The 22,254-nt window shown below is 37.4% G+C and overlaps 1 protein-coding gene and 1 long non-coding RNA gene across 6 annotated transcripts in view; one reads left to right on the top strand and one right to left on the bottom strand.

The window, feature by feature from the left end:
- PRR16 (proline rich 16) overlaps positions 1 to 22,254 on the top strand; it is a 787,493-nt gene that overhangs the window by 509,768 nt on the left and 255,471 nt on the right. The window lies entirely within an intron of this gene.
- On the bottom strand, positions 394 to 5,126 carry LOC144216906 (uncharacterized). The gene is made up of 3 exons (XR_013330788.1): positions 5,058 to 5,126; positions 1,706 to 1,835; positions 394 to 624 (listed from the first exon to the last, which is right to left on the bottom strand). It is a non-coding gene; the product is annotated as an uncharacterized LOC144216906 (long non-coding RNA).

Below are 22,254 nucleotides of genomic sequence, written 5' to 3'. Positions count from 1 at the left end.
CTAAAATCATAGAGCAAAAGCACTCAATTTGTTAAGCCCTAAACACTCATCTTCCCTAAGTGCAAGTCAGGGGCTGTGAAACTCTAATGGGAGCAGACCCCTAATCTGCCTGATATTATGTAACACTAGAAATGCAGTTCTCTGTGAACCCCCTGTTAAATATGCTAGACTCATAATGCATACGTCAGGGTCAGCCCTTCACTCAATTCAGCATAAAATGTGGACCTACACTCAGAAGGCCAATTTGCCCATTGAAATTATTCCTGATCTATAAGCCTCCTAACATTTGTATGAATAATTTCATAACTAATAATTTACTAAGGGAGAAAAACTTTTCCCTCTCTTATATCATCTTTTTACCAAGGCAAAAAAATGAGGTCAGAATATGATGAATGCCTTTGCTCTGCCCTTCTGGTAGATTTTTAATAACAATACTATCAGATGTGTGTAAAATGTATGGGATGCCAGATCAACTTAGTTTCAATTTGCACTTCTTTTCAGCTCACGGAAAAAACAAACTCTGCATCTGTGAGTCCATTGGCTTGCACATCTGTGGATTATTATACCTTTGCAGTAGATATGCTATATATATGGTGTTCAGCTTCTTTGGCTGCTATCCTCCACCTTAAGAAGCAAAAGAACAAACATCACGTTAAAGTAACAAAAGGAAACTGCTACACTGGGGTGGCCTTGCTTGAGGTCGATCTCAGTCATTTTCCTTAACTTGTCATGATCCCAGGGTCCTGGGAATCCACCTCCGAGTCAGGCTCCACACTAAGTGAGGAGCCTATTTGGGATTCTCTCTCTCTCTCTCTCCCCCTCATCCTCTCCCCTGCTCACAATCTCTTTCTTTCTCTGAATAGATGATAGATAGATAGATAGTTAGATAGATAGATAGATAGATAGATAGATAAAACCTTGAATCTGTGCTTTGTTTTTTGAGGGAAATGATTTATAAATACATTATATTAAGAATATGTGAGGGACACCTAGGTGGCTCAGTGGGTTAATTATCTGACTCTTGGTTTTGGCTTAGGTCCTGATCTCACAATTCATGGGATTGACCCCCACCTCAGGCTCTGCTCTGACAGTACAGAGTCTGCTTGGGATTCTCTCTCTCCCTCTTTCTCTGCCCTTCCCTCGCTTTCTCTCTCTAAAAAAATAGAATATGTGAGATCATAGTGGAAGAACTAAGACAATACAACTACATTTTTAATTCACCATTTTTTAATGTTTAAAAAAATTTTAATAAATCTGTTTCTGAGAATTAATACAGTAATGGCAGGTTTTCATAGATGTCAGTGTACTTCTTCCTAATGTGTAGTTTATGGAGGTTTCTTTGGGGGGACTAGGGTACTGACCATTCATTAATTATTCATTAAACAAGTGTTGATTTATTCATTAAACATGAGTGTACACTGAGCAAGCACTGTGCTGAGAGTGTCCTCACATATTAGGCCCAAAGTACACCTTATCTTTGTCTTGTGTTGAATTTGACATTTAGAGCACAAATTTAAGTAAATGCCAGGGTTTTCCTCTGAAGATGTAGCAATTTCCTGTGTTTGAAACTGTTTGTCCTTTTTGGTTCTGTACACTTTGGGCAAAAAAATCATTTATACAAACTTCTGGTGGCTGATTCCCATAACCAAATTGTGTAAATCAAATATAACCACAAAGTTTTACGAGAACAGGATATGATTCATACCTTGCTCAATATCTTCATTTCTGTTTTTTGTTGTGTTTTTTTTACTTGATTTTTTTTCTTTGACTAGTGTGGGATGAGTTTCTTCTAATGTCAGCCACTCCAGCTTGCATTTATTATGTGGCTCCTCTGCCTAAAAGAACACCAGACAGATATGTTGTCTTCATCATGCCACTGAAACAGAGTCCAATGTAGTCATCTAAAAATTAACATTATTTTTGTGAAATCATTTCTCTGTAGGTTTGGTCAATGCAGTTCTCACCCTGAATGTTATTCCCCAAACTGCAGTGATTTGTTTTCTACTACCTGATAAAATTCTCAGATGGCAGTGGCTATCTCTTATCTATAGTTCCTCAATATTTTGCATGCTTTTTGCTTTAAAGGGAGAAATGTTTCTTTAGCCATTTTTATGGCATAAGTTTATGGGCCTTCCTTGTTTATATTATACTAAAAACCTTTTCTAAGTTTTTAATGTCCATTGATTTTTGAGAGAGAGAGAGACAGAGAGAGCATAAGTGGGTGAGGAACAGAGAGGGGGAGACTCAGAACCTGAAACAGGCTCCAGACTCTGAGCTGTCAGCATAGAGCCCGACGTGGTACTCCAACCCATCAACCATGAGATCATGACCTGGGCCAAAGTCGAACACTTAACCGACTAAATCACTCAGGCACCCCTATACTAAAAACCTGATTCTTGTCTGCACTCACACCCCAACCCCACTGCTTGTCCCTACCTTCACTCCTGCCCCTCTTTTGAACCAGAGGCTCCTATATTCCTATGACAGCATCCTCGTGATAAACACTGGCACCACCTTCCTCCCTGGACCCAAGTCTTTTGCACAGCACTGGATTGGATTTTGCAACAGAATCCTTTTAATAAAGTAATGTTAGCACTTAATGTAAGGAACGGAAAAGTTATAACGAGAAGGAATAGATTCCCACTGCTCTTTTCCTTAAATTATAAACAATCCTATAATGGCTCTCTGAATATAACATACTATATATATGTCTAGCTCCTGTGCTAGAGTCTATAGCACAAAAGACAAAGACGTTTTCCCAAATGGGCATAGTCAGATGGGAAGGAAAACTCTCTTTTCAGGAGAACTGCACTCTTTGAGATGCTCTTCATCTCTTTGAGATGTTGTGTCCTGGATGTAAATAACAAGAGACTGTAAGTGTCCTTGAGTAAGAATAGATTAAGGAAATTGATTTTCAAATCCCCCACTTCCACATAGGCTCTTTCTTGGGAAAATGCCTTTTCTGAATGGACACCTCCGTTCTCCTCTCCTACCTCCCCTTTGACAGTTATTCACCCCTGTCCCCATCCCACATCTTAGCTGCTGGGTTGCCCATAAATACAGAAGCTTCCAGGTGCTAATGGGAAATCTCTTTAGTCACGATATCATCAATAGATAGACCTCCTCTGTCTTAGTAATAGATCCATTTCCAATAAGGCTTTGTACATTTTTTTTATGTTTTAAAATGTTATTTATGATGATTTCTAATGTTTCCCTGAACAATTGGTTACTGCAGGTAATTGTTAACAATAATTCCAGAAGAAATTTTAGACATTTCAAACCTATGTTCATAGGAAATGTTGTTATACCTTTATATTTAATTATATTTTTATTGCAAAGAAAGATGATAGCGTGTTCAGTCAAAACACGCATGTATAAAAATACAGGAAGATAACCTGTAGGGAAAATGGAATGAAAATATGATTTCGCTGAAAGAAAAGGCATGAGATTTTTGAATATTAAAAAGGATAGGTTCGTATGTTTTGAACTGAATGATAAGGTAATTACATCATCATGGTTATTTTTATAACCTTTTTGGATACATTTTAGAAAGCCATTTAGCATTTCTATCCAAACTAGAAGTTATATCCTTTGACACTATTGAAACTCATCGAAAAAAATTTGATTCCAACTTTCAAAATGGAGATGTGCCTCACTTAAGGTTACCTCAGGAAGTCAAAGACTAAAAACATGGGAAGAAACACAGGTCTCAAGGTCACAGTTAGCAAACACTGGTAAGCATCACACTTGCATTGTATATTTTCCTTTTTTTTCTAGAGGGGCTCCTCACCCACAATATAGTTATTTCTTTCCACCTCAGACTCCTTCAGCTATTTTGGAGATAGTACTTTTCCTTGGAGGTAGATCTGTCACTGAAGGGCAGTGTTCATGCAACACCCTCCCCCTTGGCCCTTGAAATCTCTTGTTCCATGTATTGACTTCCTCATATCAGACTCAGTCCTGAAAATCCTGCTCCCTACTTTGATGTCATGCAGTCAACTTGCTCAGCACAGTGGAGGCATATGGATTGCTAGGCTGGTGGACGAGGAACTCCTAACAGCATCTGTGGGGAGCCAGAGGGTTTCACCCCAGGGAAACTGAGACCTATTTTCTGGGAATGGGAAAAGAAACCTTGCCCCTGTCTAAAATTCTAATTGTATTTGAGCTTTGCAACACCTTTTTCCTGAAATTACTCTGTTGGGTGTTGCTAATAATTTATTAAGAATTAAATCTAAAGGATATCTTTAATTTGTATCTCATTTGAATTATCTGCGTTATTTGACAGGGATGACAATCCCTTCTTTGATATTATAGCTTCCATGACAGTTGACTCTTGGATCACCCCCTATTTCTCCCACTAGTCCCTCTCAAGCTCTTTCGTGGGTAGTTCTTGGCCTGTCTGCCCCCAACTTCTGCTTAAATTTTTTTTAAATGTTTATTCATTTTTGAGAGAGAGAGCGAGAGAGAGAGCAGGGAAGATGCAGAGAGAGGAGACACAGAACCTGAAGCAGATTCCAAGCTCTGAGCTGTCAATACAGAGCCAGATGCAGGGCTCAAACCCACATATTGAGAGATCATGACCTAAGCCAAAGTCAGAGCTCAACTGATAGAGCCACCCAGGCACCCGAAACTCTACTTTTCTACTGTAAACACTATCTTTGGTGACCCTACCCTCAGTCTGGTCTTTGGCTACCAATAGGGTATTTACACAGGTCAAATCCGTTTCCCCTCGGGCCTTGCTGCTGAGTTTCATGTTAGTCTTGTAACCTACTCTCAGTATGTGTGGCTCTTTGTTTTGATGTCAATTGTGTTTCCCTTAAATATGAGTTAAATTGTTGTTCCCGGAAGATATATGATGTATATCCAGTGATTTCCCATTCACTCTCACATAAAATATCAACCTGTAGGCACACATACCTCTCCGGCTAAACAAAAAATATGGCCGTACTCAAGTTATTCACAGATTTCTCAACATTAGAACTCTGCTTTGGCCCAATGGGTCACATCACTTTCGTAATAGAGCTCCCTTCAGTCTCTGCCACAGTAATTGTCCCTACCTGGAATGTTCATTTTTTTCTGTCTTCCCTGAGCTAAATACTCTTCCTTCTTTCAAGGGTTCCTCCCATCTTCACACACTCCATACTGTCATTCTTAGCTATTATGATACCCATTCATCTTAACATTCTAGAACTCCATTAAAGTGTTTTGTGCATGAAAATTCATTTGCACAGGAAGTCATATATAGTCTTCAACTTACACATGAAAACTTCATGCATATGTACTTCAATTTCACAACTAACATATAAGGTCTTAGAGTGTGGGGGCGGGGAGGGTGGCTCTTTATTTGCTGACTTTTAATACCTAGAAGTTAGGTTTGAACATAATGGTGTTTAAAAAGCACTTGCTAATGAATACTTTAAAAAGTCACTAATTGTCAACATCAGGGTGTAGAAATAAGAGATTTATTATCATCAGAAAGTCACAGAGCCAGTGGTATATTTTGCCGGAAAAAGCAGTCACCTATGGTGTAGGATTTGACAGTGTGAAAAATATCTTCTTGTCCAGATATATCCCCCTTAAACATTCTGCTCTGTGCTTAAAGTTCTCCTGGTTTCTCAGAGTTAATAAAGCCCAAGGGGAAAAAATGCCAATGTTATTTGGAAAAGTAGTTGGGTTCAATTGGTTTACCCAATTAGTCAAATTAGTTGTTCAGACTTAAAGAGCATGCAGCTCTGGGGAAGGCAGTGGCTGGAGAAATATTTAGGGCACTAAGGATATAAGATCAATGTGTTGACTATGTGAGAAGGAATGAAGCATGTGTTGTGAAAAAGTCATGGGCACAGAAAGAAGCTATTGAAGGAAACCTATCTATACTAGATGGGTGTGTTTTGTGCAAGGTGACTTTTGTTCCATACATGTTGAGCAGACCCTTAGGTGTAGTGAAAGTGTCATCAAATGTACAATCCGAGTTACCACCTTCCGGGAAATGTTCTATCTAGGGTTCTCCATGCATTATGCATTGAATGATAGCACCAAAGCCATATTTACTCGGATATTTTGATTTTGTTCAAGTATCGTTTACATAAAAAGGAACAAGTTTGGTCAAGGAAAGGAGCAAATGAGAGAACAAAGAGGAAGAAAGTAATGTTCATATGTTGCCTGTTTGAGTGACTGGTACTGTGTAGACACTTGAAAGATTTATTTTATGTTTTTTCACAATAAGAGAGTTTCTCTGAGAAGAAATCGAGATTCAGAAAAATTAGGTAAATAGTCCAGTGTCACCTGTTCTTTTTTTTAATGTTTTATTCATTTCTGAGAAGGAGAGAGAGAGAGAGAGAGCAGGGGAGGATCAGAGAGAGAGGGAGACAGAATCTGAAGCAGGCTCCAGGCTCTGAGCTGGCTGTCAGCACAGAGCCTGACGCAGGGCTCGAACCCACGAACCGTGATATCATGACCTGAGCTGAAGTCGGACGCTTAACCAATTAAGCCACCCAGGCACCCCCAGTGTCACTTGTTTAGTAAGAGCTCATTATGGTATTTAATATAAGAGCTCTAGAATTTCACTTTCCATGCTTTGTTTTCTTTTTGTTTTGTTGTGTTTTTGTTTTTGTTTTTTTTATAAAATTCCAATTAGAATGAGAAAGGAGCAGAAAGGTAAAGAGAGAAACATGAGAGCTTAGATCTTTTCACTCATCATGTGACTAGACATGTTTCTGTAATGTGAAATTCCAGAATATATGAAGGTAATCAGGTTTCTGCCTTATAGGTGACATAAACCAAGTTTTGAATTTTTTTTTAAGTGTTTGAGTATGTGTTACAGAAGCAGACTCTGAAACCAGATTCATATGCAAATAGATCATCTGGGAAGTGATCCCAGCAACATGAGCAGAGGAATTGGGAAATGATAAAGAAACAGGAAAGAAGCCACAAGGGGGGGGAAAAAAGTGCATTATCAAACAGGCCACTATAGTAGCTTAATCCACCATGGTTGTTACCCCTGAGGGGAAAGTGGGGCATTGTGAACAAACTCCTAGCAATTCCTGATGAAGGGCCAATCCTGTAGGCTTTTTAATTTCCCATTATTTCCAACCTGTTTTCCATCATGCATGAGGTGGGGAGTGGGGTGGGCTCAGGCAACCAGAGCAAGCCTTCAAGCAAGGAGCAGGTGCTGGCAGTTGGAAGTTGACTGGCAGGTACTGAAGTCATCTGCTCCATTAAGGAAAATAATGTGCTATAAGAATAGTAGGTTGTGGATGGAATCACCAGAATTCCAGGAGACTTAAAGTCAAGTATTCCAGAAAAATTCCACAAACTCCTTCATGAAATGCATTTGTGACGACCAGCATGTACCCTCACAGTGCAATGAGAGCTGCTTATAGCACCTCAGCAGAGTTAGCCCTTGACCTGTAACACCCACATTGGCGTCCCTGCTCTGGCTGCTCCTGGCATTTGAACTTGCTGTAATTTTTCTCTCTGCCAGAGAGTTTCTTTAGTCAGTCATCTCTAGAAATGTGATTGGCAGCACACAGGTCATTCGCCTGAGCTCTAGCTGCAAGAGAAGTGAAGAGAGTATCTGGAACATTAGCTTCTGTGGTGGAAGTGCGCTTGGATAATCTCGTCCAAGTTCACAAAGTATGAGGGGTGATTCTGGAAGCATAGAAAAGGAGTTAAGATACTGATTCTCCGGGAAAGAATAACAAATATCCTCGATCTGCAGTTAATATTTTTTTTAATCCACAATTTTTAAATTACTCTGTTGGTCTAGTTTTCAGAAATCAGCTGTGCAGCAAAGAATTCCATCAGGAAGGGTAAAAGGGGTGTTCAGTGGAGAGTCTCAGCTTTAATAAGGGCTTAGGCTTAGCTCAATCTTGTTTCAGTGCCATTGTTGTTTTTCTGGGTCAAAATTCTTAACTCCCTTGGCTTTTTCCATCACTTCCCTCTTTTTCTTTTGATATATAAGAAACTTCCCTGTGAGAAGAAGTCTTTCTCCAAATGAATCCCTAGGGCACTATTAAAAACCAAGAGCAGCAAGTTCCTCTCCCTGCGTTGGCTCTATGAGTCACTCACTCAGTCATTATATGCGTCATGAGCCTGAGCCTACCCATAACCCCATGAAGGCAATTCATTTTGACAGTACTTTGCTGTGCACCAAGAACTATTTGAGGCAAAGAAAGAGGTGAAATATGAAGATAAGAAGGATTTGGCCTCAAGGGAGTTTATAATCTCATGGAGTACATCAGATAGCCACATGTATAAGTGACCTGTAAGGGCCTAAGTGAGGAAGAAGATAATCACTATGGGAACAGGGAGAGGGGCACAATTACCTCCTTGAAGGTCTGGGTCTCAGGTAGTTTAGGGCATTTGAACAGCTCCTACTTGAGGTTGGGGAAGAGTTTGGACAAGGGAGTTGGTGAGATGAGGAAATGCTCGCTGCTACTAAAACCAAACAGGGAGAATATGGGATGCAATGAGAAAGATTTAATGGCCTCATTTGCTCAGAATGTTTAGTGCGTGTAGAGTAACAGAGGGAGATGCAGATATAGTGTGTGAATAGTTACCTTGTGCAGATCAAGTCCCGTCATGAAAAGCCCCCTAAGAGCTGTGGAAAGCATGACCCTGACCAAGACCTAAGCCATGTGTTTCCTTTCATTTTCAGCAAAGTGGTTGCTCTTCTGTCCATCTGCAGGCATTGAGCTAATTAATTTGGCTTTGTATAAGAAATTCACTATTAGAAATCAAACTCTCTTCAGACCAATATCACATTCAAAGACAAAAAGGGTTTGCATGTGCTAAATGTTGAATAGATGTTATTTTGCTCAAACTGATCTTTCTTTATGCTCTAGTCTCACATCTTTCTGAATATCTCAGTTTTATAGTGACAAGTACCTTGCAGATAATGAGACAGATAGGACTGTTCTGAAGCACATAAAAGAACAAAGCTTCAAAAGAGTGTCTCCATACTCTCTCGATTTCTGCCACAACTTAGTGGTTAAAATAATGCCATTATACTAGTTTCCACTAAGTATGACAAACTGTTCTAATTAAGCCATTTAAAACAACAATTTTATTCCTAACATATGTGCAGCCAAATGTGTTTTTAAATTAATTTTCCATTGCTCTTTTGTGCAAATTAGAGTTTTCATCATTGCAAATGTGATTCTATAAAATGAAAATACTAGAAACCGGAATTGGTGACAAGAAAATTAATTTCTTGTTTATTGAAATTTGTCCTGGCAATATGTTATATAACAAAACAAAACAAAACAAAAGACAAAAACAAAAATTTGCTTCCATAATAAAACTATTAGCTAATTTTTAAACATTAAAATTCTAAAACACAATATTTTTAAAGCAGGAGGTATAAAAATTCTCTTAGTTATCTTACTAGCACATATGTGCATTAGAAAATGTTATATTTAGTTTTAGAGGATTTTTCTTTCAAATGAACTTCAAAGTTGTTTTTCATCCTCTATTTACATTATCATACCATTTGAACACTGATGCACAAGCTTGATTTGGATGTTTTGATGCTGTACAATTAGTTATATATTCTTAATGTTATAATTAATTATAACATAATTATAATGTTATAGATTCTTAAATGTTTCTATAGTTCCTGTTTTTTAAATTTTACTTATTTATTTTGAGAGAGAGAGAGAGAGGGAATGAGCAGGGGAGGGGCAGAGAGAGAGGAGAAAGAGAATCCCAAGCAGGCTCTGCATTGTCAGGACAGAGCCCAATATGGGGCTTAAGCCATGAGATTATCACCTGAGCCACAATCAAGAGTCGGATACTTAACCAACTGAGCCACCCAGGCACCCCATGGATTTCCTGTTTGTAATTTATGTTATCTCCATAGGACAAAAGTCTCCAAAATCTCAATCATTCAGGTCCAAGTGTTTTGTGAAAATTATGAGTTTTACAATAGTATAAAGAATAAAATGTGAAGAATTTGAATTATACCATTTCGTAATTTGTAGTCATGAAAAAATGCCAGAGGTAAAAGTTCAAATTTATTCCATAGTTCCTTTTACCTACACCACCTCTGCCCCCCGCCTCTGCCAGTATACCAGCCAGCATCTGTCAGCTGCATGACTGTCACTGACCTCCTGAATAATTTCCTGACAACCGTGTCCTTCATTCACTCTGTTCCCCATAGAGCTGTGTAAGCTATCTTTTAAAATTGAAAATCGAATACTGTTGCTTCACTTGCTTACAACTTGTGAATGGCTTCTTATTGCTCTTGGAGTAAAATTGCAAAATATTCACATGGCCTAGAAGGACCTGGATGCTGTAGGTTGTGTGTAGGAGAGAGGCTTCAGACCTCTCCAGAAATGATGGTCTTTGTGGAGTCCTCCCACACCTACTCCCCACTTCCTCAAATAGGCTATTCCTCTTTCTAGAATGCTTCCCTCTCCTTCATTTCCTAGTTAGTAACTAAATATCCTGCAAATTAAAGAACAAACTGTATTTCAGTTCAGGTCTGTTCCATTGTGATTGGCTCACATAGAGCCGTGATTCTTCTGTTCACAGGGTTTGTTTTCATTGGATACTAGTCATAATTTGTGACTATCTGAATAAAGTCTGTCTCCCTAACTGAAGTAGGAGGCCATAAAGGAAGGGATTCTGTAGGATTTTGATCACAATTTCATTCTTATTGTCTAACAGGATACCTGGCACTTGTTACTAAATTGACTTTTAAAAAAATACTTAGCAAACAAACAAAAAATACTAAAAAGTCAAATACAGCAATACATAAAAAGAATTTCAGACTGTGACCAAGTGGGATTCATCACAGGAAGGAAAGGTTAGCTTAATAGTTAAACAGCAAAATAACACACCATATTAATAGAAAAAAGCACAGAAAGCAAATGATTCTCTCAAAAGATTCAGCAAAAGCATCTGATAAGATCTAATACTCTTTCATGATAGAAATGGTCAACAAACTAGAAATAGAGGGTAACTTCTTCAACCTGGTAAAACATATCTACAAAAATCCCACGGCCACAAAATGTAATGCTTTCACTGAATGCTTTTCATTTAATATCAGGAATAAGCCAACAATACGTATCCTGATACTTCTACTCAAAATTGTGTTAGAGATCCTGAACAGGCCAATTATTCAAAAGAAGAAATAAAAAGTATCCTGACTCTAAAGGAAGAAGTAAAACTGCTTCCTTTGCATATGGCATAAACTTATACATAGAAATTCTAGGTAATCCATTAATAATATTAGAACTAATAAAGTATTCTAACACGAATTCAGGATAAAAGATCAATATATGAAACGTAAGTATGTCTAAATGTTACTAATGAAAACATACATTAAGAAAATAATTACATTTGGGGAGCTTGGGTGGCTCAGTTGGTTAAGCATCCAACTCTGGCTTAGGTCATGATCCCATGGTTTGTGGGTTCAAGCCCTGTGTCTGGCTCTGCGCTGACAGCTCAGAGCCTGGGGCCTACTTCAGATTCTATCTCTCCCTCTCTCTCTGCCCCTCTCCTGCTCTCTCTCTCTCTCTCTTTTTCTCCCTCAAAAATAAAATAAATAAATAAAAGAAAATAATTACATTTATAATAGCATCAAAAAGAACAAAATAATAATAAATTTAACAAAAGAAATTCAATGCTCGTACATTAAAAACTGCAGAATTTTGTTAAAAGAAATGAAAGATCTAAATAAATGCAAAGACATTTCATGTTCATGGATCAGAAAACTTAATACTGTTGGGGCATCTGGTGGCTCAGTTGGTTAAGCATCCGACTTCAGCTCAGGTCATGATCTCACAGTTTCTGAGTTCAAGCCCCCTGTCGGGCTCTGCGCTGACAGCTCAGAGCCTGAAGCCTGCTTCTGACTCTGTCTCCCTCTCTCCCTGTGCCTCCCTTGCTCATGCTCTGTCTCTCTCTCTCAAAAATAAATAAATATTAAAAAAAGAAAATTTAATATTGTTAAGATGGCCATACTTGCCAAATTGATCCATAGATTCCATGCAATCACTATCAAAATTCTAGCCTCTTTTTTTTCATTTGTAGTCATGGATAAACTACATATAAAACTTTTATAGTATGCTAATGAAACAAAAGAATCAAAACAAGTTTGAAATAGAGAAAATCAGAATACTCAGTTTCTGAAAATTTACTACAAAGCTGCAGTGGTCGAGAGAGTGTTGTCCTCACCTGAAGGTAGATACATTGAATAGAAGACTAGAAGGGAGAGTCCAGGAACAAATTCTTCGATTTATGGTCAGTTAACAAGAGTGCCAAACAATTAAATGGAGAATATTTACTCAATAAATGCTTTAAGACAACAGAATATCTATATGCAAGAAGATGGAAGTTGGACTTCTACCTCATCCCATACACAAAAATTAAATTAGACCATAAACTTAAATATGAGAATTAAAACTATAAACATCTTAGATACAAATATAGGGGTAAACTTTAGGTGAGGCATTGGTTTCTTGGATATGACACTGAAACTGTAAGCCAAAAAAAAACAATAGATCATTTGAATTACGTCAAAATAAAAAAATTATTTAGTACTGCAAATGAAGCCAGCATGAGAGTAAAAAGACAACTCAGAGAATGGAAGAGAATATTTCTAAATCATGTATCTCCTAGAAGATTTGAATCTAGAATGTATAAAGAATTCTTACAGCTCAATAATAAAATATAAATAATTAGAAATGGAAAATAAATTGAAGATGAGATTTTTCTTATAAGATATGCAAATGGCCAAAAAACATCTGAAAATTGCTTAGCATCATTAGTCACTAGAGAAATCCAAATCAAATCCCCAGCAAGAGACCACTTCACTCCTGCATTCATGGGTATAGTCAAAAAGACCGACAATAACAAGTATTGTTGATGATGTAGAGAAATTGGAATTCTCAAACATTACTGGCATAAAATAAAACTATACAACCACTTTGGAAAACAATATGGCTATTCTTCAAAAATGTAAGTATAGAGCACCCATTTGACTCAAGAGTTTCATCCAAGATAGTGAAAACATTTATCCATGCAGAAACTTGTATATGAATATTCATAAGAGCATTATTCATAATTGTCCAAAGTGGGAACAACCCCAATGTCTATCAACCTAAAAATAGATGAGTAACATGTTACATATTCATACAAAGGAACATTGTCAATAAAAAGAAATGAAGTACTGATACATGGTTCAACTGGATGTCCCTTGGAAACATTATGCTAAGTGAAAAAAGCCAGTGACAAAATAACCACATATTATCTGATTCCATTTGTAAGAAGTGTCCAGAATAGGCAAATACATAAAGTCAGAAGTTAGTTTAGTGGTTGGTAAGGGATAGGGGTACTAGGGAAGGCAGCGGATGGAAGTTTCTTTTTGAGGGCACACAAATGTTTTACATTGATGTTGTCGGGATGGCACAATTCTATGAATATACTAAAAAAATAAGAGTACAGCATATGAATGATGTCCCAGTAAAGAGGCTTAAAAATGATTGACAGAATGAATGAATGAATGAACACATTAATACTAACACAATGTTATACATTGAAGATATATTATCATTTTAAAATTATTTTTAAAAAATATCCTGGGGAACCTTATTTTATTTTTTTTTGGAGAGAGCACATGCACATGAGCAGGGCAGTGGCAGAGAGACAAAGAGAGAGAGACAGAGAGAGAATATCTTAAGTAGGCTCCAGTCCACAACCCTGGGATCACGACCTGAGCAGAAATCAAGAGTTGGATACTCACCTGACTGAGCCACCCAGGCATCCCTGAAAATATTTTAAAATAAATATAAGAAATGCCCAAAATATCCTGTAGTTAGTTCAATGGATGTAAAATGTAAACTTCCCAATTGTATATTAACTAGAAATCTACCTCCATTTATAAAGCAAGTTTTCTGGAGGCTACTCATAAGCAACAGCTCGACTATATAATGTGTTTGTGAGTATTCTTCCTTAAACACCCTCTGTTTTTTCCCAACCTTGCAGCAGGACTTAATTTTCATTGTGGCACTCTGCAATTAAATCCACTACCAAGTCATTAGTGAGCTGGGTGGATTTTCTCAAAATGTGTGTTTCATTGGCAAGGAAAGAAAGAAGGTTTAAACCAAACTCCAAATGGAAAATACCTTCATAAAAATATCTCCTTTGACATGTTAATCATCCCATAAATTCCTTCTTTGGCTATTCCTCCTTTATCTCGACTTTTCCTTCCATAAGTCTAAACCTGTTTCTCCATGCCTCTTTACTGATGCAGAATTTCTTGTTGATGTTATAGATTTACCCATGGTAAGTGCCAGTACACACACAGCCCTGGGTGTACATCTTCCAAGTTTATTAATGACTTTAATTCAATAAAACGTCTGGCATTTTTTTGCCTGTATACAAGAAACATTTTGTCTATATCTAGATACTTATAATTAGATAAATGAATATTATGAAATACTTCTTTAATAGGAATAGTTTACATGAACATAGTACATAAACTCTGCAATTTAACTGGATAACTATTTTTTTGGCCCAGTGTGTCAGATATAAGGTAGATGCTAGATATAACCAAATATGGAAGTCATGGTCCTTGCATGTGAGAAATGCACAATCTACTTCTTTTACAAATATAATGGAAATTCAGGGCACATGGGTGGCTCAGTTTGTTAAGTGTCTGACTTCTGCTCAGGTCATGATCTCTTGAAGTCTTTGTGACTTCAAGCCCTGAGTTAGGCTCTGTGCTGAGAGCTGGGAGCCTGGAGCCTGCTTCGGATTCTGTGTCTCCTTCTCTCTCTGCCCATCCCCTGCTTGTGCTCTGTCCCTGTCTCAAAAATAAACATTAAAAAATTTTAAAAACAAATATAATGGAAACTAACATTCTTCCAACTCTGCATGGAAACTAACACAAAGTGAGAAAATTAAGGCTCAAGATCAGCATCTAGGGACTGAATTTGCACTTATTTTTTCTAATAATAAATGACTTTTTCTTTGACCAGTGAGTCACACTGACTATAAAAGTTTGCCTACAGTATGTCTTTTAAGTTTTATAGAAGCCCGTTCACAGGTTCCAGAAACATTTACGCAGTATACCTGGAATAGATAATATTAGTATCCATATCTGCCCACATTCTAATTTGTATAAAACAGAATCCATGATAGGCAGTTTGAGCATGAAGGAGTTGGTCACGGGCAATCAACACTGTGAGTTCTTTGTTGTGGTAGTGAGAGGAGCTGGTTTCATTTTGATGCCCTGCAGTGTTTGTAGACCCACATACTCTGGTTTGGGCAAAGACACAGAACTATATATTAAGTGCTGATTCAGAGTGTATACTGGCTCTTAAAGGATGACTCCAAAGCACTTTAAGATGTATTTCTTAAAAAGTACTATAATGGCCTTTATTATAACTTTCTAGCGGTCTATAATTCAGGTGGTTTCTAAGTGATAAGGGACATGGCAAAGCTAATGAATCCCATGGACACAAGCCTCATTGCCTTACTTCCTTTGTAAGAATATTAATTTCTTGATCAGAGGAAAGAGTAGGTAGAATAACATAGCGGTAAGTAAGATATTTCATAAGAAGATAGATACTGCTGCTTTTTGAAGTGTGATGAGCAAAAATATCAAAATGATATACAAAAATGCACTTATTCCAGTAAGAACAAGTTTCCCTCTATTAGGAAATACTTTATCTGCCATCAGGTGATTTCTTAGTAATTTAGCCTTTTGGAAAGTTAGACATTGGTGACGTTTACTCAGGCAAAATTGTTGGAAAAGAGTCATCTTTGGTGATCGCCAGTCTGTGTTTTTGCATCTATGTGTTACCTCCATTCCTTCTACCATCGACACTTTTAGTGATCTTTAAGCAAATCTTGGAGTTGTTGGGGGGATAGGCTGACTGATATCCATATAGTAGTGTATTTCGTCAACTTAAGTATTAAGTGCATATCCAGCAGCTGGGTGAGTACTCACATAGAAGTAAATTACTCCTAGACTGGACTCCTTCGAGGAAAACATTCCAAATTTTTACCAACTCTACTCTCTACTCAGTCTTCCCAGCCTCCAACCATCCTGAAAAAAACTGCTGAGGTGATTCTCCTGCATTTAACTGTCACCTATACTTTAAAATAGATTTCGTTTCAAGACCACCTGCATGGCTTAGTCGGTTAAGGGAGGAATTCGGCTTAGGTCATAATCCTGTGGTCTGTGAGTTCGAGCCTCACATCAGGCTCTGCACTGACAGCTCAGAGCCCAGAGCCTGCTTCAGATTCTGTGTCTCCCTCTCTCTCTGCCCCTCCCCTGCTCATGCTCTGTGTCTCTCTCTCTCTCTCTCAAAAATAAATAAACATTAAAAAATTTTTAAAGTATTTTTAAAAAAAGTATTTTCTCCCAACAAGGAAGTTTTCTTTACCTTGTAGTCCTTCAAGGCTATGCCAAGGTGGGGCTGGACATCTCAAGAGTCCACTTTGAACAAGGGCAGCCTTACTATAATAAGCCATTTCCTAGCTAGGTTTGTTTGTTTGTTTTCTCCTCATTAGACTACAAAACTCCATATGAAGCTAAAGTTGTCTGAGGGAGAATGGGCAATATCACAGGAACACACTGAGAATGTGAGCCATCTGCTTTAGAACTTGCTCATTCATGGCTGTACTACATCAACCACTTCAAATGATATAAAAGATCTAGTCATGTCAGAATTTATGGCTTGCTGGATTAGAAAAAACCCGGTTTGTGATGGGCAGTTGAGGTCACGTGGTTACCTGGTATCTCGTAACAGAGCAGTTAGTCTCAACTATAGCCCAAGAATACATTGTAAGCCAGAAAAGACTCTACTGTGATTCATCTAGTGCAATTTTACTATCATCCCTTTCATGTACAGACACTTTAAACACCGTTCAATGTGCTTGATTAAAAAGGCCAAATGGTGAGGCTGCTTACACCACAGACTGCCTGTAATGAAAACTAAGAGCTCTTTGCTTCCTGCAGATAAGTACTGCGGTTTATAATTTTCAGACACATAGAAATTGAGATAGCTTGTCAACAACAGACTTTATTACAGAAAATAGTGAAGATGTATTTATCAAATGAAAGATTTATTTGGGACGGAAGGACTGAGATGCAAGACATAGTAATGAACAAAGAAATTGGTACATGTCTGGGAACATGTGCATTATCAATATTATTATCTAATTTGGGAAATTAAAATTACCAATAGTAACATTGTTGGCAATAATATATAAGCCAAAAAGAGAGGGTTGTTAAGAGTCAAAGTGACCTCAAATAGCACTAATGTAGAGAAAAAGATGTTCTGATTAATCTTTGAATTATGTGTGCGTGGTAAAAGTAGAATGGTAACCACTAAAATAATTGAAATGTATGCAACTTCCCAAAGATGCAGGGAGGAAATGGAATTTTAAAAAATCAGTCTTGAAAAAGTAAAATAAGGGAAAAAATGATAGAGGCAAAATAGGACAAAAAAAGCTCAAAACAAAAGAGAGAAATGAATTACACTTATCTGTAATTGTAATGCATATGACAAATACATGGGAAAAAAGAGGACATTGTTTGATAACATTGGTAAAATGCAGATTATGTTATATGTAGAAAATAAAATTAAAAATAGGCACTAAAGGAATGAAGTTAGCATCATGGTGGCATAAAATGTCTCTTGGTTTTGTTCTATTTGTCAACAATAAAAATTGGGCATCCATGAATAAAAGTGTCTTTAAGGGAAGTGTGGGATCCAGCATCATATACAAAGGGGCATGAGGAGAGTCTTGCTCATCTGTGCATTGGTAACCTGCAAACAGACCTTGATCCCAGTTGTGAACCCTGCAGTGGTTTGTGAATTCAGCTCCAGGAGTCCGGGTTTCCAGAGAAGTTCCAGCAGGTAAGATGTGGATCCTTTGGAGTGAGTAAAAGAAACAGCCTTATGTTACCAAACTCACTCTTCCAGTAAGGCAGCACAGCTTAGGACCAAGAAAGACCTTCCTTGGCTTGTGATTTATCCCCTGGGGGAAAGGAAGAGTGTGAGTGAGCATCGAGCTTTCTGAACTGTGTGAGATGCTGCCAGAATGGCTGATTTCTCTTTCACACCATCCAGATTACTGAACCATAAGCTGCATGACTGGAGAAGGCACGGAGAGTGGTAGCTAGAACTGAGAACATTGAAGCGATGTGGTTTCTAACTGTACTGTAGATTCCATCAAGAAGTCCATCCACAAACTCCTGGGAATGCATCACTTGTGATCCCTTCAAGTGGCAGCCCCACACTGTATGCCTCATATCTACACCCCAACCTATGGCCAGCTTTTCATGTGCAGTCCTCAAAGCGGCAAAGGTGGGCTTCGGCAGATGGCTCTTGAGCATGCACAGAAACTTGGTCAAATCTGCAACCAAAAAGAGACCACAAATTTCATCTTTGACACCACATTTGAAAAAACAAACAAACAAACAAACAAACAAACAAGAGTCCATCAGCACTTGGCCTGGTGCACTGCAGCATCCAAAGTAGGCATACAAGGCTAAGATTTCTGCCATACCAGGGAGCAAGCAACATGAGGCAGGTATACCTATAGAAGATGTGAGAGAGGCTCAGAATATCAGTGCTGAGGTACGGTTTTTCTCTCTGGAAGGCAGTAAATAACTGGAGGAGGTGACTGATATTTCAAAGAAAGTGGAAATTCAAGATAACATGTCCCCACCAAAGGATTTCAACAATCTTCTGGTAATTGAGACCCAAGATGTGAAGAGCTGTGATGTACCAGATAAAAAATTCAAAATAGCAATTTTAAAGAAACTCAGTGGACTATTAGAAAACACATGAAGATAATGCAGTGAATCTGGGAAGAAATATATAAACAAAATGAAAAGTTTAAGAGAGAGATAAGTATAAGAAAAATCTAATAGAAATTCTGGAGCTGAAAAATACTATTAATGAAATGAAAAGTTCAATAGATAGTATCAATGTCAGAATAGATCAAGCAGAAGAAAAAATATGTGACATAGAGACAGGGACTTGGAAATAATCTCATCAGATGATAACAAGAAGAAAAAGATGAAAAAGAATGAAGAAAACCTATGGGATCTATTGGATACCATCAAAAGGTCAATTTATGAATTATTGATGATCTAGACGGAGAAGATAGGGAGAAGGGGGCAGAAAGTTTCTTTAAGGAAACAATGGCTGGGAACTTACCAAATCCGGAAAGAGATGTATTTTTCCAAGTTCATGAAGCCCATATGTCACCAAACAAAATAAAATCAAAGGAAATATTTTTCAAGACACATTCTAATAAGCCTGTCAACAATTAAAAACAAAGGGTCTTAAAAGAAAAAAAAATAGGTTTTAAAAAAAACTTGTCATTTATAGTAGAACCTGCATACAGTTGTCAGTGGATTTCTCAGCAGAAACCTCACAGGCCAGAGAAAGAGGAATGATATATTCAAAGTGCTAAAAGCAAAATATTTGCCAACCAAAAATATTCCATCTGGAAAAGTTATCCTTTAGAACTTACAGAGAAGTAAGAATTTTTCTGGCACACCTAGGTGGTTTAGTTGGTTAAGTGTCTGACTCTTGGTTTCAGCTCAGGTCATGATCTCACAGCTCTTGGGATTGAGCCCTGCATCGGGCTCCGCACTCACAATGTCACAATGTGGAGCCTGCTTAGGATCCTCTCTCTCTCTCTCTCTCTCTCTCTCTCTTCCCTCTCTTCCTCTCTGCCCCTCCCCAACTTGTGTGCTCTCTCTCTCTCTCAAAATCAATAAATAAAAACTTTTAAAAAAAGAGAGAGAAATAAGACTTTTTTTAGATAAGCAAAAGCTGAGGGAGTTTAACACTATTAGACCTGCCTTACCAAAAACACTGAAAGGAGTTCTTCCTGCTGAAAAGAAAGGATGCTTATTCACAACATGAAGATATGTGAAAATATAAAACACAATAGTAAAGGTAAATATATCATCAAATGCAGAATATTCTATTACTGTAATATGGTGATGTGTTTAGCCACTAAGCTATAATATAAATTAAAGTATAAGTGTATTAAGAATAACTAGAAGTACTATAATTTTTTAATGAATACACACTATAAAAAGAGGTAAATTGTGATATTAGCATAAACAGGGGAGTAGAGGAATATAGTTTTTCCATACTGTCACAATTAAGTTATCAACATTGTAAAAAATTGATGGTTATGTCTGTAAGAAGTTTTATGTAAGCCTCTTGGGAACCACAAAGCAAATTTATAGTGGATACACAAAAGATAAGAGAAGGGAATCAATGAATACCACTACAGAAAATCATCAATTCATAAAGGCAGCAAGAACAAACAGCTAGAAAACGATGAATAAGACATTAATAAGTCCTTACTTATCAAGAATTACTCTAAATGTAAGTGGATTAAATTCTCCGATCAAAAGATAGAATGGTGAGATGGATTAAAAAATAATAATAAGACCCAGCTATATGTTGCCAATAATATTCACTTCAGCTTTAAGGAAGTAAGTAGTCTCAAAGTGAAGGGATGGAAAGAGATATTCCATATAAGTGGGAACTAAAAGTGATCAGGGTTACCTGTAATTTTATCAGCCAGAACAGACTGTCGGCCAAATGCAGCAACAAGAGACAAAAAAGTTAATTATATAACTATAAAATGGTCAGTTCTTCAAGAAGACATAACAGTCACAAATATATGTGTATCCAACACTGAAGCACCTAAATATATTAAGCAAATAGTAATAGATCTGAAGGTAGAAATATAATCACAGTAGAGGTCTTCCTACCTCACTTTTAACAATGGATAGATCAACCAGACAAAATCAACAAGGAAACAGAACTTGAAACATAATTTAGACCAAATGGACTAAACAGACGTAAACAGAACATTCCATCCAAAAGCAGCAGGATACATATTCTTCTAAAGAATACACAGAGGGGTGCTGAGTGGCTCAGTTGGATAAGCATCTGACTTTGGCTCAGGTCATGTTATTGCCATTCATGAGTTCGAGCCCCACTTCGGACTCTGTGCTGACAGCTCAGACCCTGGATCCTTCTTCAGATTCTGTGTCAGATTCTGTCCCCCAATTGTGCGCTCTCTCTTTCTCTGTCTCTCAGTAATAAATACATATTAAAAAAGAAGAAGAAGAACACACAGAATATTCTCAAGGACAGATCATTTATTAGGTCAGAAGCCAAATCATAGCAAATTTTGGAAGATTGAAATCATGCCAAATCTTTTTCTTTAAGCTTTTAAAAATGTTTATTTATTTTTGAGAGAGGGAGCAAGAGAGACAGAATGTGAGCGGGGAAGGGGCAGAGAGGGAGGGACACACAGAATCTGAACCAGGCTCCAGGCTCTGAGCTGTCCTCACAGAACCCAATGGTGGTGGAACCCACGGACCTTGAGATCATGACCTGAGCCAAAGTCAGACCTTTAACTGGCTAAGTGACCCAGGTGTCCCTAAACCAAATCTTTTCTGATCATATTGTTATGAAGCTAGAAATCAATAATAAGAGAAAAAGCTGGATGACTCACAAATATGTGGAAATTATGCAGCACACTCCTGAATAACCAATAGGCCAAAGAAGAAATTAAAAAAATGTATTTTTGAAAGAAACAAAAGTGGAAACACAGCATACCAAAACCTGTGGGGTGCTGTCAAAGCAATTCTCAGAGTAAAGTTTACAGTGATAAATGCACACATCAAGAAACAAAAAAAGGCATTTAAACAACATAATTTTATACCTGAAGGAACTAGAAAAACAAACTGAGGCCAAACTTCACAGAAAGAAGAGTATTTCAAAGATCGGAGAAGAAATAAATGAAATAGATGCCAGAAAAACAATAGAAAATATCACTGAAATTAAGAGCTTGTGTTTCAAAAAGATGAAATTGGCAAACATTTAACTAGATCAAGACAAAAAGAAAACTCAAACAAATGAAATCTGAAATAAAAGAGGAGCTATCATGACTGACCACAGAAGTACATAATGTCATAAAGGACTACTATGAACAATTATTTGTCAACAAATTGGATAATCTAGAAAAATGAAGAAATTCTTAGGAACACACAGTTTACCAACTGAATCAGGAAGAAATGGAAAATCTGAACAGACCAATAATGAAGAAGGAGATTGTAACAGAAAAGCTTAGGGCCAGATGGTTTCACTAGTGAACTGGAGCAAATATTTAAAGAAAAGTGATGTCAATCCTTCTCAAGCTCTCCAACAAAATTGAGTGAGAGGGAACATAACTGAACCCATTTTATAAAGC

The sequence above is a fragment of the Crocuta crocuta genome, unplaced genomic scaffold (assembly GCF_008692635.1).
Source record: "Crocuta crocuta isolate KB4526 unplaced genomic scaffold, BGI_CrCroc_1.0 scaffold218, whole genome shotgun sequence".
Lineage (NCBI taxonomy): Eukaryota > Metazoa > Chordata > Mammalia > Carnivora > Hyaenidae > Crocuta > Crocuta crocuta.
This window is presented reverse-complemented; position numbering and strand designations above follow the sequence as displayed.